We start from the raw sequence: 14,840 nt of genomic DNA on the forward strand, positions 1-14,840 counted from the left end.
CGGGGTGATGTCAGTCAGGAATAAAGTGCACGCTGGAGACTTTATGTGATTCTCGCGATGAAAAGATTTTGGGCTGCACAAAGTTCACATAGCTTCAAGTTCGCCCGGTTTGTGAAGCTGTGTGTGTGTGTGTGTGTGTGTGTGTGTGTGTGTGTGTGTATGTGTGTGCGCGCTTGTCAGAAGGAGAGAGAGTGGGAGGCAGGGAGGGAGGGTGAGAGGGAGAATGTGAAGGAGGGAGCGTCTACTGTTTACAAGCAGCGTTTACAATTTTTTTACACCTTCAGGTCAAGACCACTCCGCAGCTGCGCCGAAGCTCAGCGACCCCGATAGCGCCGCTTTGGCGGAGGCGCGTGCGTTATTTGCGAAAGCGCCGCCGCTGCCTTACGAAACGGCAGCGCAGAGACCCGTTGTCCACTTTATGCAGCAGCGGCGGCTAATTCTGGGAGCATTGTCAGGCCTTCCGGTGCATTTCCATCGCCGGTCGCGATCGGCGCCGCTGCACCGCTGCGTCTGCCGTAATGATGTGACGTCAACAGCGCATTAGGCGCCGCGACGCAACGACGCAGTGCCTCCCGGGCGGAAAGAAAAAAATACCCCCAGCCGCCGAGAGGTTTCTGCTGTTTTCTCTACAGCTAGCGTATTTACGTAGCACGCGTGACGTTTCGGAACGGAGTCAGTTTTAGAACTCGATGATTCTCACCCAACTTCCACCGGTTAACTGCTTCCACAAACAAGTATCTGACTCATTACTTCACTCCCTGTCACTTGTCATTAATTTTGCTCTACAGCAACACGTTTCGCTGATTGCTAAATGTTTTCCTCTCCCAGAACTATATTACACTGGCATTTATCGACAGAAACAGTTTTCTCAGGGCTGATTAGCAATTCTAATGATAAGAATAAGAACGTACCAGATGTTTTATTTATTTATGTAAGAAAACGTAAATTCAACTTGTCAGCTAAGCCTACGCCAACGCCTCTGGACTATTTCCGTGTGATTAAGGCAGAATCCATCAAGACTGGAAAATGTCTTCTGGTGGTGCATCCGCACTGTTATCTTGTTTCTGAGCTTACGGGCGACATCTCATTTGGGTCAAAGTCGCGAGCTCTATCTTCTTTTCTCGTGTTTTCTACTGAAAATCTCGTGCTTGTAATCTTGTTAACTTTACTATTAGAGATCGCCTAAACTTTATTTTTGTTTTATTGGTCCTGTGCGCAACAAATAACTTACTTGGTCTTTCTGCTGCCACTGCTTGAACTGCTGCATTCCATTATTTAAGAAAAACATAAAAAAACCTATTATTCATGCTGAGTGCAATGCATGTTCTGTATGGCGGCTCCTGCTGTTGCTGCGGCTACTGCTGCTAACTACAACTACATACAATTCAAGAGAAACGGTTTGGTCAAATCTAAACTCGATAAATGATAACCCAAACAAGTAATACCTTTTTTCAAAAACTATATTCTGAAAGCGATTCTTTCTCATTCAATTAACAAAACGCTAGAAGCTCTTTGAACAATCGCTTCGTGTGTAAGTCTGCCTCCAGTGGCATTAAAGCAATATTACAAATTAATCAAACTCTTGAGACAGACTGAAACACTTCTCAGTTAAATACATAGTGAAACAATTCCCTGACAATTACAAAAGAAATCAATGACAAAAATCAAAACTTAATCTATTCGCCTATCAATGGTTTCCCTTAAGAAACTTACCGTCTGCTGCTACGCACATACACAAACCCTTTTCTTTAAATTAATAAACGCGCTGCAAATTGTAAAAAATATCAACTCAATACTAAATCTTGTGTCGCTGCTGGCGGACACGGCAGCTCGGCGACGACCTCTCGCCCAACACACGTTTGCACCACAGCAGGCGGGCTTCTACACTGACTTCCAAACTGCCATTAATTAATCCGTGCTCTGCGAAGCGCGACAACAATATCTTAGATTCCAGAGCTTGTGTATGCGCGCTGTAGCCAACCTTTAAATCCTAAGAGAGTATTGCCAACTCTCATGGGTTATTGTTCGGAAGAACAGCAACATTAAAACGGTAGCAGTTTACTATGCACAAGAGGCATTCTGTGATTTTTCATATCGAAATCGAATAATTGAATGCTTCATTTGAAAAAACAATCTTCTCTTTAGCGTTGTTTTACGTTCTTGGGATAACTTTGGTGGCTTTCTTAGCTTTTCATCGCCATTCTTCGCTGCCAGACCCATTTTATTATATCTGTACCGACACACATCGATCGCCGTCAGCAGTTTTTTTTCTAATTTATTTGGCCTACTTTTGAACCTGGGAATGTTCAGTACATGGGTACTTTTTATGTTCCAGATACCTTGGTCAAATGAAACAATCCGTTCACACTGTAACTCAATTAAACCTACAAAGTCTTTTCATGTCCAACGATGTCTTTTCGTGTGCTGGAGTAGTCCTTCTCGCCTGTCGATAATCAGAGATATGAAAGTCTCTTGTGTCAGTGATTTTGTTAGAATGTAAAAAGATGGCTGAGATCTTGGGCAGAAAATTATTTCACATATGGCCTTTGTTGACTGAAGTTACCTTAGAGGGCAAAAAGGCAAAATGCTTGTCCGCACTTTTTAACCCACTCAAGATTAAAATTTATTTTGCACATATTTGAAAAATAAAAGATCAAAAACTCTCTTCTTGTGTGATAAATAATACACGTTCTCTACCAAACCAGTTTAAGCTGATCGATTTTGAAAATCAGTGCGTCCCATTAAACACCCGAGATCCAAGTTTACAAGTGAACGTGGAATTTTCAGAGTGAAATTTTTAATTTTAAAATGCTTTCATCAGGTTGACAATTGTAGAGAAAAGTATAACAAATCAGTACCACAACACATTGATTCTCCTCACAATGAAAAAACATGAAATATCGCACACAATTTTTCTGCATAACGTTTGAAGAGAGCTTTAACGTGCCACATACCAAGGTTTTCTACATTTTACGAAGTTTTTTGGGGAATATACGTCCCACTACATAAAAAATTATGTACAAACAAGCAGAATTACTGTGTTGTGCAGTACTGTTTCGAGGCAGTATCTATGATGTGTAAGAAAATACAGATAGTTGCTTCATACATGACTGGAATGGAGGAAATGGTGATTTAATCTAATTTTCGTGAAACAGACGCATTATGCCACCTGTAAACACACGCTGCCCCGTGTGATCGCTCACAGCGTTGTGTGATCCATCTCGTGGTCCGTAGTATTTTTCTCCAAGTTCCGAAAGTACCTCCCTGCAAGACAGCAATAGACAGATATGGAATATGAACGTCCCGTCGCTCAAAGCTGCATATTACTTTCGAGGACATATGTGTCCCATCAACCGCGAAAGGGTTAATTCTTACAGCTGTACTACACTACCCTAATGATAGCGTAAGCTCTATTTATCACTTAATTTCGAAAGGGTGCGTGAGGAGGCAGAAATGCTAAGTGTAGACCTCGCGACTGAAAGTACAACTGTTTCCAAATTTCCAAGGTCATAAAAACGTTAAGCAACTAAAACTGTAAATATACTGTGGAGAGCGTAATTTCTCTCACAAACAATTGGTTCAAATGGTTCAAATGGTTCAAATGGCTCTGAGCACTATGGGACTCAACTGCTGTGGTCATCAGTCTCCTAGAACTTAGAACTACTTAAACCTAACTAACCTAAGGACATCACACACACCCATGCTCGAGGCAGGCTTCGAACCTGCGACCGTAGCAGCAGCACGGCTCCGGACTGGAGTGCCTAGAACCGCACGGCCACCGCGGCCGGCTCACGAACAATTATTTATAATACAGCAAGAAGCACTTGGATGATTTAACAATGTTCCATAGCAATCCGCATGGTGTTTTATCAGCAGCACGCGTGAAAACACATCATTTCCGGAAGCGTAAAAGCAGTAACTTTTTTTTTTTGTACATCACACCTCAAACAAACAATGTAATGTTGCAATTACAAATACGACAGGCTGCGTATTTCGCTTCTTTGTGAGGTCCAGATTTTTAACGAAATTCGCCTTCCGTAGCCTTGGCGTGTTCATTGTTATATAGTGGAAACTGATTCGCGCAGGAAGAACTCTCCCTCATTACTGCACAGCCGCTTGCGAAATTTCTGCATTGCATTTTCGATGCTTAACTGAGGCCTAAAGGCTTAGTCGAACACACACTGCGAAAAATTGTCGAAAACGTGTTATCAAGCAAGATCTCCACGAATCCGGTTGTTAATTCTGTCGAAATAGTCGTAACGACTTCGTGTACTGCTTTGGCCATCTGCAGAACGCAACTACTTATAAAAGGCAATGTTAATGGCCGAAACGACGGAAATTTTAGGTAGTAGCATGTTATGTCTTCGTTATTCACCAGAAGATGAAATATTTATGAAACTTGCTCGTATAGGAGCTTGTGGTAAGTAAATTGTTCCATTTGCCCTCTTCTCAGATAAAATTCATTGATATAGGCCGTTGTTAGTGAATATGGTTTATTTAGAGATGAGGGATAAAAGATACACATGTAAGTTGCTCCATTCTGGAAATGTAGACTTCTTGGAGGCCTTTGACTACTACGATATACAATAATAAATTAAACACTGTTTTCTATTTTTCAACAACAGGTTGTAATTTAACCTCACAGCCAAAAAAATTCATGTTCAATTACTTTTCTGTATTACTCAGAGCACAAGTGCTGAGCTTCGCGTTGCGATAACAGCAGAGCAAGTTTCTTGCATGTCCTGCTTTCTATCAGGAATTCTCTGAATTTCAGAAATAGTTAAAAGTATCACATTGAGTTGCCAGTGAAGATACTGAGATAATAGTAAATGCTTCTCAACACCTTTACTGTTCTAGTATAAAAAGTATAGCAATCACTAACCGCGAATTTGCTTTGAACTTGAAGTGCATTACTAAGCATGGTCCTACTGAGGATGGCATGTCACTGCCTTTCTCTGGCCAGTAAGTTAACTTAAAATCAGTCTAGCATATCCTGAAATCAAAACCATGACGTAATTTGGCATGTTTAACGCATACAGTGGACTGACATATCTACTGCAATTGTTCCGTCCCTATATTGTTGATTATGAACAGTATAAATATTCTTAACATATTTTATATGCATTTTCACGAGTATTTGCAGTTTCACTGTTACTCATATTTTTATTCTGCCAGTTACTGTTGCCGACATGTACAGTTATACTTATTTTGTATCTCACTGTGAAACAGAATTCGAGCGAACGGGGCTAACGTTGAAGCTCAAGAGAAAAAAAGAAGGGTAAAATAATTTGGTACACAATCAATCAAAACATAAAAAGACATGTTCAACTAGTATTGGAGCTACTTATAGGACGGCACCATGAAATACACTGGCATTGATATTGGTGTCAGTGAAATTAGTCATTCCTATAGAGAATATGGCAGAAACGAAAGTTTCTAGATGGTCATTTTAGTAATAAAAAATAAAATTACGAAATACGTTACACGTTTCACATTTAAAGTTTAGAGCTTGATTTTGAGGAAGTACGATCATCCCGTAGTAGAATCGCTAAATATGGTTTACGCTTTGAAGAGGAAAACTGCCTATGCAATTGTAGACAGTATAAGCTACAGACGAAATGCATGAGCACTAATACTTTCAAAATAACGCAATATTGCGTAGAAAAAGAGAGAGACAGAGAGAGAGAATGAGAGAGATAGTCAGCCAAAGCTCACTGCGTTTTTATAGCTCTTCCGTGGATCAAATCAAGTGATTTGTACGTAGTGCGTAATGAAACAAATGGAATAAATTTCAATGAATCCTGCTCGGATAGACATCCTAGCATTGCAACTCGCGACTAACATTGCGAAAAAAATCTGATACGTCTTTAAAACTAAATAATAGTCTATTAAAATTACCTGTGCACGTTCTGGAAAGCTCGTTTTTGTAGCTTCGTCGGAGGCCTGTATACACAATATGACTTTAATACGTGCTCGAGAGACATGTTGTCATAAACTGTAATTTTTTGTAGTGTCTGTTTACACGTCAAAAACAACTTTAAGTGAATGCATTCCCTGCTTTTCTGTTCTTATTACTTAGAATGACGGGTCTTCAGTACTGGTTGTCACATTTGTGCTGGTTCCTTGGTAAAGAGAGGGTAAGGAAAAAATGTTGATGCAAATATCTGTTGAGAACAACGTTTCTGTTTATGTAGTGCAATATTAAATTTCAATCGTTTACTTCAGATCACTGAGCATGCTTCAGAAATAAATTAAACTAAATACGTAAGCGTAAGATGGCACAATACACAAAGCTAATTCGGTACCATTAAAGAGTATAGGCGGAGTTGTTTCCCGAAAGTTATCACTGATCTATTTTCGGTATGATATGAGGATGACTTGCGACTGTTATTCCCTTGGGTACTTTAAAGTTTTATTTAGTTTTTACGTCTTACGTTACTACACCCACAATAAAATTCGCTCTTCTTGTAATTGTTTATTTCTTGCTCTCCAGTGTAGACAAACACACACAAATCTAAAATCTTTTATGTGTGGAACGATTCATAAGCAAAAGAGTTATTAATGTATAACACCGAAGAAATGCCGGTAAACGAAGGCTGAGTCACGAAAATGGTCAGAAAGGTGCAGGGCTTTCATATAGCTGGTGGTTCAGAAGCTCGTATGTTGACGTAGTACAACTTATCTGTGCGGACTCTCATACAGCGAAAATTGCACCTCCTCTGTTCGCACGAGGTATAACAGCCAGTCCGCATTACGTACATTTTCTACTAGTGAGGAATCTCAATCTGCGACCGTTATATCGCATCCAATCGATGAAAAATGTGCCTACTCAGGCAGCTTTTTTTCACTTTTGAAAAGAATTCCGTCCCTTTCTGCGCATTTCTATAAAAACCACTTCAGGCTGCTGGCCTTATTATTCAGATGATTGATTTTTAATTTTTTTTGTTACTTCTGATCATAAAGTGCGAATTCTTGCACAAGAATGCAGGAACTTTATTTAAGTCAGCATAATTATTTCTGCACGCAATGTAATGCGTGATGCTAAACGTAACAGATACAGCCGCCGTTGCCTGAGATAGCAAACGAAACAGCGCTTGTGTTTGCAGTATAAAATTTGATTAATTTGTTTTAACGCCCTTGGATCATATTCCTTATTACTGCGCTGCTGGTGCTGCTTCTTTTCACGGCTACGGCTGATTTATTTACTCTCGTGACTCAGCACGGTGCACTTATGTTTATACAACGGATCTCTGCATGTGACTGACCTGCCTCAAGAACTAAATGACTTGTCCAAATCAAAGAGTTGTCTTCAAACTGCGGTAGAATCATACGTATATCCTGAAACTGAAGCTACGGTCGCAGAAACAACATACAAAGCGAGTTTATCGCACCGTCTGAGACGCAGATAAGAAACAATAGGCTAAACAAAATCTACTAATGCTTCGGTTTTGTCATCTTTCCGAGATACTTTATTATTATTCAGTATTTACCAGATGAGGTTGAAAAATTCAATCAAGGGCAGAGAATATGCGTGTCACTCCAATCATAACCATTGTTGGAAGATACAGGTAGAGAAGAAAAACAAGTGCCAAGACCAGAGGCCAGAAGTAAATAACTTCATGCTCTGGCTATGGGTAACTGACGAATTTCTTTAAGTAGATTGCAAGCGAGTCTTTCAGTGGAATCTGTCTGGAGCTCACAGGATTTCTTCTCTTACCAAAAGCGTAAATTTTTTCTCTTCGTACCACAGGGCTGAACAGCACCGAGCCCCACTGTGATCGACGTCCACCTTGCGGTGCAAGCAAAACAACAAAGACAGTGCCTTCGGCCTTGCGTAACGACGCTGCCTGAGGCGAGGTGTGCGTAGCGGTTCTCGTACAGGAAGATCCCGGGGCATTAGTGGCCCGCTCTGCAGGTGCGGCCGTTGCGACGATGATAAATGAACTTGTTTGCTCGAGCCTCCAACGGCGGCGGCCGCTACAGGAGAAAGCTTTGCTACAGTTCAACACTTACCGTCTCTTTTGCACTGCACTAATATGTCAAGAAAGATGTCGATGCCATCTCAGCAGAATCGAAACATTCACGGGCCTTGGTGAGCGGTTGTGAATATTCCCTGTTTGCATTAATCTACTCAAATCTGACGCCAGAAGGATTAATTCTGCCGTTTAAATTGCAGCAGGCCTAGTTTCTCAACTGTCACTCACGTTTCGCCATATAGCTGTGAAATGCGATGTTAAATTTGCCAGTCGTGATACTGATTTCTCCTTGCTTGACGCTTCACGATCAATGTGCTGTAACTTATTTGTTAAAAATCAGAAACTGAGCAATGTGGTGTCGTCCAAACAGAAGAATCTCAATGAAAAATTTTTTCTTACCGAAACATTGTTACTGTATTACCTAATGTTAATTTCCATCTGAAAATTTCTGTTTTAACTTCATATAATACGGTTTTGTACCTTATTATTGTTGTCTTTGAAAATAATTGAACGTGTACAAGGGCGACATTCAATGTTCTGTGAACATTGTAAGTTTTAAAGTAAAGCTGTTTGTCAGTCCGCCTTCTATGATGGAGAAACAACATCCATTCCATAAATATAACTTTCCTAACGTACAATCTCAGCAGCGAAGAGCTAATATCTATAATGTTATCCATATCTATAATAAAGGCACAAAATCTATCGTTTCTGTCTTGAGACGTCAGAAATATTTTTATGTATCAGTTGTAGAGCTGAAAAATCTGACGTCATTCCGTTTTTACCTGACGTCGCTAATTGCTCAACTTTTAAACGAGTTCTTCTTATGCCTCTGCACTAAGTTTACTTTTAATGTGTCACCTGTACCATATTTACATGAAATGTATGATCCTCGTTTTACTGGATTATCTTTTATTTACTGAATATGGGTTATCAATTGTTCTATAGAAATATAGAACAATGAATATGTAAATAACAACAAGACTCATTCCTTACCGTTACTGAGTTCTAGAATTATTGCCGGCCGGGGTGGCCGAGTGGTTCTAGGCGCTACCGTCTGGAACCGCGCGACCGCTACGGTCGCAGGTTCGAATCCTGCCTCGGGCATGGATGTGTGTGATGTCCTTAGGTTAGTTAGGTTTAAGTAGTTCTAAGTTCTAGGGGACTGATGACCTCAGACGTTAAGTCCCATAGTGCTCAGAGTCATTTGAACCCTTTTTTCTATAATTATTGCACTGTACGTCTTCGTTACAGCCAGTATTTCAGTAGTACTACCCGAAATTCTTGCCAATGAGTTCACCGATGGGAAGTTGATAGAATAAATTTAATGCTTGTACATGTCGATATTGCTGTAATTAAGCCACTTGTCATGTTGCGTATGTTTTTAAAAGGAAATTCCAGACGTGTCCTTTGGGTTTTAATATTACGGAAGGATGTGTGACTCTGTCAAGCAAAAAATTATTTCCCTTATAATCCCCCTCTCATACTGCGTGTTGTAAATATTCAGCCTCGTCTGTCAATAAACAGTGGTCACGATCCCGTGCATTAGGACTCTGTGCAGCACTGACGTCATAAGTACTCAGCATCCTGTCACTGACGAAGGGTGGTGCTTGTAGAATGTATTAGGCAAATCACATTCCATTGTTGTTATATACATCCAAGCGAGAATCTAAAAAGGGGGAGGTAGAGGTTTACGGTATCAAGTTCCAGATTTCTTAACAATCTTTCCGAGAATGAAGCAACGTGTCTCGTCAGTGCCAGCGAATTATACATACGTATTAGAAGCTACGATTACCAGAAAATGCTTTCCAGTTGTTTGCGTGAGACCTGACCACGTGAATGGGCTTCCAGCCTGGCGGCTAACGTTCCAGTCAGGTACAGGCGCACATTCACATGCTGACTGTATCTGCTGCTTACGACATGACTCACGGGTCCTCAGGTAATACCGGCAAACCGTAGGAAGCTGGGCAAGAATTTGGCGCGTTGCCCCACTGCAGACTGGGAACGAAAGTGGGAACATACTGAGCAGATTCACAGATATGTGAGAGGCTCGAAGACTTCTTAAGTAGAAGAACCCAGTACGTTGTCCTCGACGGCGAGTGTTCATCAGAGAGTAGACTATCGTCAGGAGTGACCTAGGTAAGTGTAATAGGGCCGCTATTAGTGATCTGACGGACAGTGTGAGCAGCAATCTGTGGCTATTTGCTGATGACGCTCTGGTGTACGGGAGTGTGTCGACGTTGAGTAACTGTAGGAATGTACAAGACGACTGAGACAAAATTTATAGTTTGTGTAGTAGTTATAAATGTAGAAAAATGTAAGTCAATGCAGTTGTTGTTGTGGTCTTCAGTGCAGAGACTGTTTTGATGCAGCTCTCCGTGCTACTTTATCCTGTGCAAGCTTCTTCATTTCCAAGTAACTACTGCACTCTACATCCTTCTGAATCTGCATGGTGTATTCATCTCTTGGTCTCCCTCTACGATTTTTACCCTCCACACTGCCCTCCAATACTAAACTGGTGATCCCTTGATGCCTCAGAACATGTCCTACCAACCGATCCCTTCTTCTAGACAAGTTGAGCCACAAATCCCTCTTCTCCCCAATACTTTTCAGTACTTCCTCATTAGTTACATGGTCTACCTATCTAACCATCAACATTCTTCTGTAGCACCACATTTCGAAAGATTCTATTCTCTTCTTATCTAAACTATTTATTGCCCACGTTTCACATCCATACATGGCTACACTCCATACAAATTCTTTGAGGAAAGACTTCCTGACACTTAAATCTGTACTCGATGTTAACAAATTTCACTTCTTCAGAAACGCTTTTCTTGCCATTGCCAGTCTACATTTTATATCCTCCATACTGTCCGCGGCTCGTGGGCTTGCGGTAGCGCTCTCGCTTCCCGCTTGGGGTCCCGGGTTCGATTCCCGACGGGGTCAGGGATTTTCTCTGCCTCGAGATGACTCGGTGTTGTGTGTCTTTCATTATCATTTCATTCTCATTCACTCGCAAGTCGCCGTAATGGCATTAAAGAACTTGTGGAGCGGCGGCCGAACCGCCCCGCGAGGGGTCTCCCGGCCACCAATGCCATACGCTCATTATTATTATTATTGTTCGACCATCATCAGTTATTTTGCTCCCCAAATAGCAAAACTCATCTACTACTTTAAGTTCCTCATTTCGTAATCCAATTCCCTCAGCATCACCTGATTTACTTAGACTACATTCCATTGTCCTCGTTTTGCTTTTGTTGATGTTCATCTTATAGCCTCCTTTCAAGACACTGTCCATTCCGTTCAACTGCTCTCCAGGCCCTTTGCTGTCTCTGACAGAATTACAATGTCATCGGCAAACCTCAAAGCTTTTATTTCTTCTCCATGAATTTTAATTCCTACTCCAAATTTTAATGCAGATGAGTGGTAAAAACAATTTGGTAATGTTCGAATACAGTTTTAGTAATGTTCTGGTAGACATAGTCATGTCGATTAAATATCTAGGCGTAACGTTGCACACCGATAAGAAATGGAATGAGCATGTACGAACTGTAGTAGGGAAATCGAATGGTCGACTTCGGTCTACTGGGAGGATGGGGGGGGGGGGGGGGGCGCTGCAAAGAGACAGGAGCATACTGCGACATCCTCCAAACTCTGGATCCATGCCTGTATATACCCATACTGAGGTGATCCTTAAGCGTGCACATGTCACGAAACAAGAATACATAGTAGCCTACCCATTTCCCAAAAAAAAGAGGGAAATATGCTCATGTTATTTTCACAGATGTTCTGAAATTGTCTCATTTGTGTTAAATAAATCAAAAGATGTTAAACATATTTTCATTTAAGTGGTAATAATTAACTTGTCACAAAACATGTAAGGATGTTATGTAGAGAGACGCATATGCTACACATCATCAAAGAGAAAAACACTTTACAGCACTTATTTACATTGACTTCATTACTGCACTGAAAACGTACAGAACTAACGTATACACACCAGACAATTCTACTAAGAATTCATGAATGGAGTAGAAGGAGTTGGGTGCCGTTATATCCATTAGGCTGCTCGTACGCCAAACATTAACAGTTGTTAAACTTCTTATGAGTGCTGCAAGTTATTGAAAATGTGTGCTCTAAATAATGGACACTCTTCTGGACCAAAGCAAGTGACTCAATCTTTATGAAGATTATTCTTATTTCTAGTATTGATTAATTGAACAGAGCTGTTGGGCTGAAACACAACTACGTTAATTATAACAAGTTTTGCTATGGAATTAATATTTTAGGAAACAATAGTTGGCATCCCCAGTTTCTTAAGCATGCTTCTGCTGGATGTTGTTGAGTTCAGACCAGAAATTAATTACCTTTAGAATAATCACTGGTAGCTTAGTATAGGACTCTTTCCTATTTACACACCGAGCGAGGTGGCGCAGTGGTTAGCACACAGGACTCGCATTCGGGAGGACGACGGTTCAATCCCGTCTCCGGCCATCCTGATTTAGGTTTTCCGTGATTTCCCTAAATCGTTTCAGGCAAATGCCGGGATGGTTCCTTTGAAAGGGCACGGCCGATTTCCTTCCCAATCCTTCCCTAACCCGAGCTTGCGCTCCGTCTCTAATGACCTCGTTGTCGACGGGACGTTAAACACTAACCACCACCACCACCACCACCTATTTACACATATATTTTTTACCGTCAAAGAGGTACTATTCGAACCATTTTCAGGAATTTTCTGTTACCTCATAGTACAATAATACTTAAAAGGTTGTGATTTTCGTAGTCAGATGATTTAACAGATCACAGAAAACACCAACAGAGTGTAATTTGTTGTGCAACTAATTATGTATATCTGTGCTGCACGAGGTGTGGTTGCTAAACAAAGGAACTTTGCTGTAAAACATTTTATTTCAAAAACATACATTTTTATTTATTGTCTCCCTCATTATGCTCCCCTCCTCTATCCTTACAATATTCCATGGGAATTTTGCATTGATCTTTGATGGAAACAGTGCTGGAAGTCTTCCTCTGTGAACTTCTTGATGATGCGTGCTGCTTTTTCTTTCACTGCTTGGACAGAAATCTTGTTATGGAGCTATAATGAACGAATAAGGTGGATAGTTTGACACTGGGACGCTGTACTTTGCAAGAAACCTCTTAACAGCCAATGCGTTATAAGCCGTCTTGGTGCAGAACCATGACTTGGTCTTCCACAGTAAAGGTCGATTTTTTTCTTGTTTTCTCAAGGAGTTGATCAAGAACCTCATGGTAGTAATGTTGGCTAATAATTTGACCTTCAGGAACAGAGTGAAGATGCACAATTCCAAGAAAATAAAAAAAAAACCAATCATCATTGGTTTGAATCTTGATTTGTTCATTCGAGCTTTTTTTACTCTCGGTGAAGTTGGACCCTTCCAGTGCATGGATTGGCGCTTAGTTTCTGGATAGTAAGTGAAAAACCAAGATTCTCACATCTTATCACTCTTTCCAAGAAATTATGGTTATTTTCAGTGGTATTCAAAGTGTCAGTACAAACTTTTTCACGAGCTCATGTTTGTTCTATCGTAAGATTTTTCAGCAGCAGTTTCGCACACAATTTTCTCACGTTATACTGATTATGTATAATTTTGCCTTACGCATTCTTTGTCAATTCTTAGTATTTCAGCAATCGATCGAATACTCACCTTACGGTCAAATCGAATCAGATTACCTGCTTTTTCGACATTTTCATCCATTTTTTATGCTGAGGGCATTTCGGGCGTGAGTCATCTTCAACGTCTTCGCGGCCATCTTGAAAACATAATATTAGATAACATTATTGGGAAAGAGTGATCTGTCAGTTAAGTGAAATAATTAAAAAAAGGCTCGATCTCACAGTCAGTTCTTAAAAATATGACCGGTTTCGGCCTCTAGCAGGTTTGCGACTGGGGTCAACACTGCTGTTCCAGGCGTCATCATCTTCAACTGGATGGTGTATTATCTGAAGGTGGCCTACTACTAGAGGCCGAAACCGATCATTGCTGTGTGATCGGGACTTTGTTTTACTAATTTTAGATTTTGGAAACGCATGAACCACTCATAAGCTCGGTTACATGGCAAATAGTCTTGCCATACATTTCTTTTAATAAAAGATAGCTTTCAGTAGCAGTTTTTGGTTCAAATGGCTCTGAGCACTATGGGACTTAACATCTTAGGTCATCAGTCCCCTAGAACTTAGAACTAGTTAAACCTAACTAACCTAAGGACATCACACACAGCCATGCCCGAGGCAGGATTCGAACCTGCGACCGTAGCAGTCGCGCGGTTCCGGACTGCGCGCCTAGAACCGCGAGACCACCGCGGCCGGCGGTAGCAGTTTTTGTTCGTTGCTCTATTATTACACTTTTCATTTTTCCAGGAAAACAAAATAACAGTTCCTACACAAACGAAGGCCAAGGCTACACTGACCACACTGATTTGTCTACAGGCGCCAGAGATGCCACATGCGACTGAAAAGACTTCCCGATCCACAGCTATTGGTCGTTCAACTTGGGCGCATGCGTACTTACTCTGTGACAGCATCAGTCCCGTTATTTTATAGCCACACCTCGTGTATGTAAATAGCGATGTAAACGACGGTTCTTGTAAGTTTCCTTACTGCTTTACGCTGATTGGTGCGGAGGCTTTCTTGGCAAAGCTATGGAATAACCGCGACAGGTGATAGGGATGGACCGTAGCCGGGCGTGTGGGTGTCGGGGCTTATCGGCTGCCCCGCATGCCGCTGCCGCGCCCTGCAGCCGTGTCCCGGGTCCCGGGTCCCGCGTTTGTTTGTGCAGCTGCGGCGAGCCGTCGGGACCTGCGGCAAGTGCGTCCTCTGCAGCCGCTGGC

This window comes from Schistocerca americana, chromosome 2 (assembly GCF_021461395.2).
Source record: "Schistocerca americana isolate TAMUIC-IGC-003095 chromosome 2, iqSchAmer2.1, whole genome shotgun sequence".
Lineage (NCBI taxonomy): Eukaryota > Metazoa > Arthropoda > Insecta > Orthoptera > Acrididae > Schistocerca > Schistocerca americana.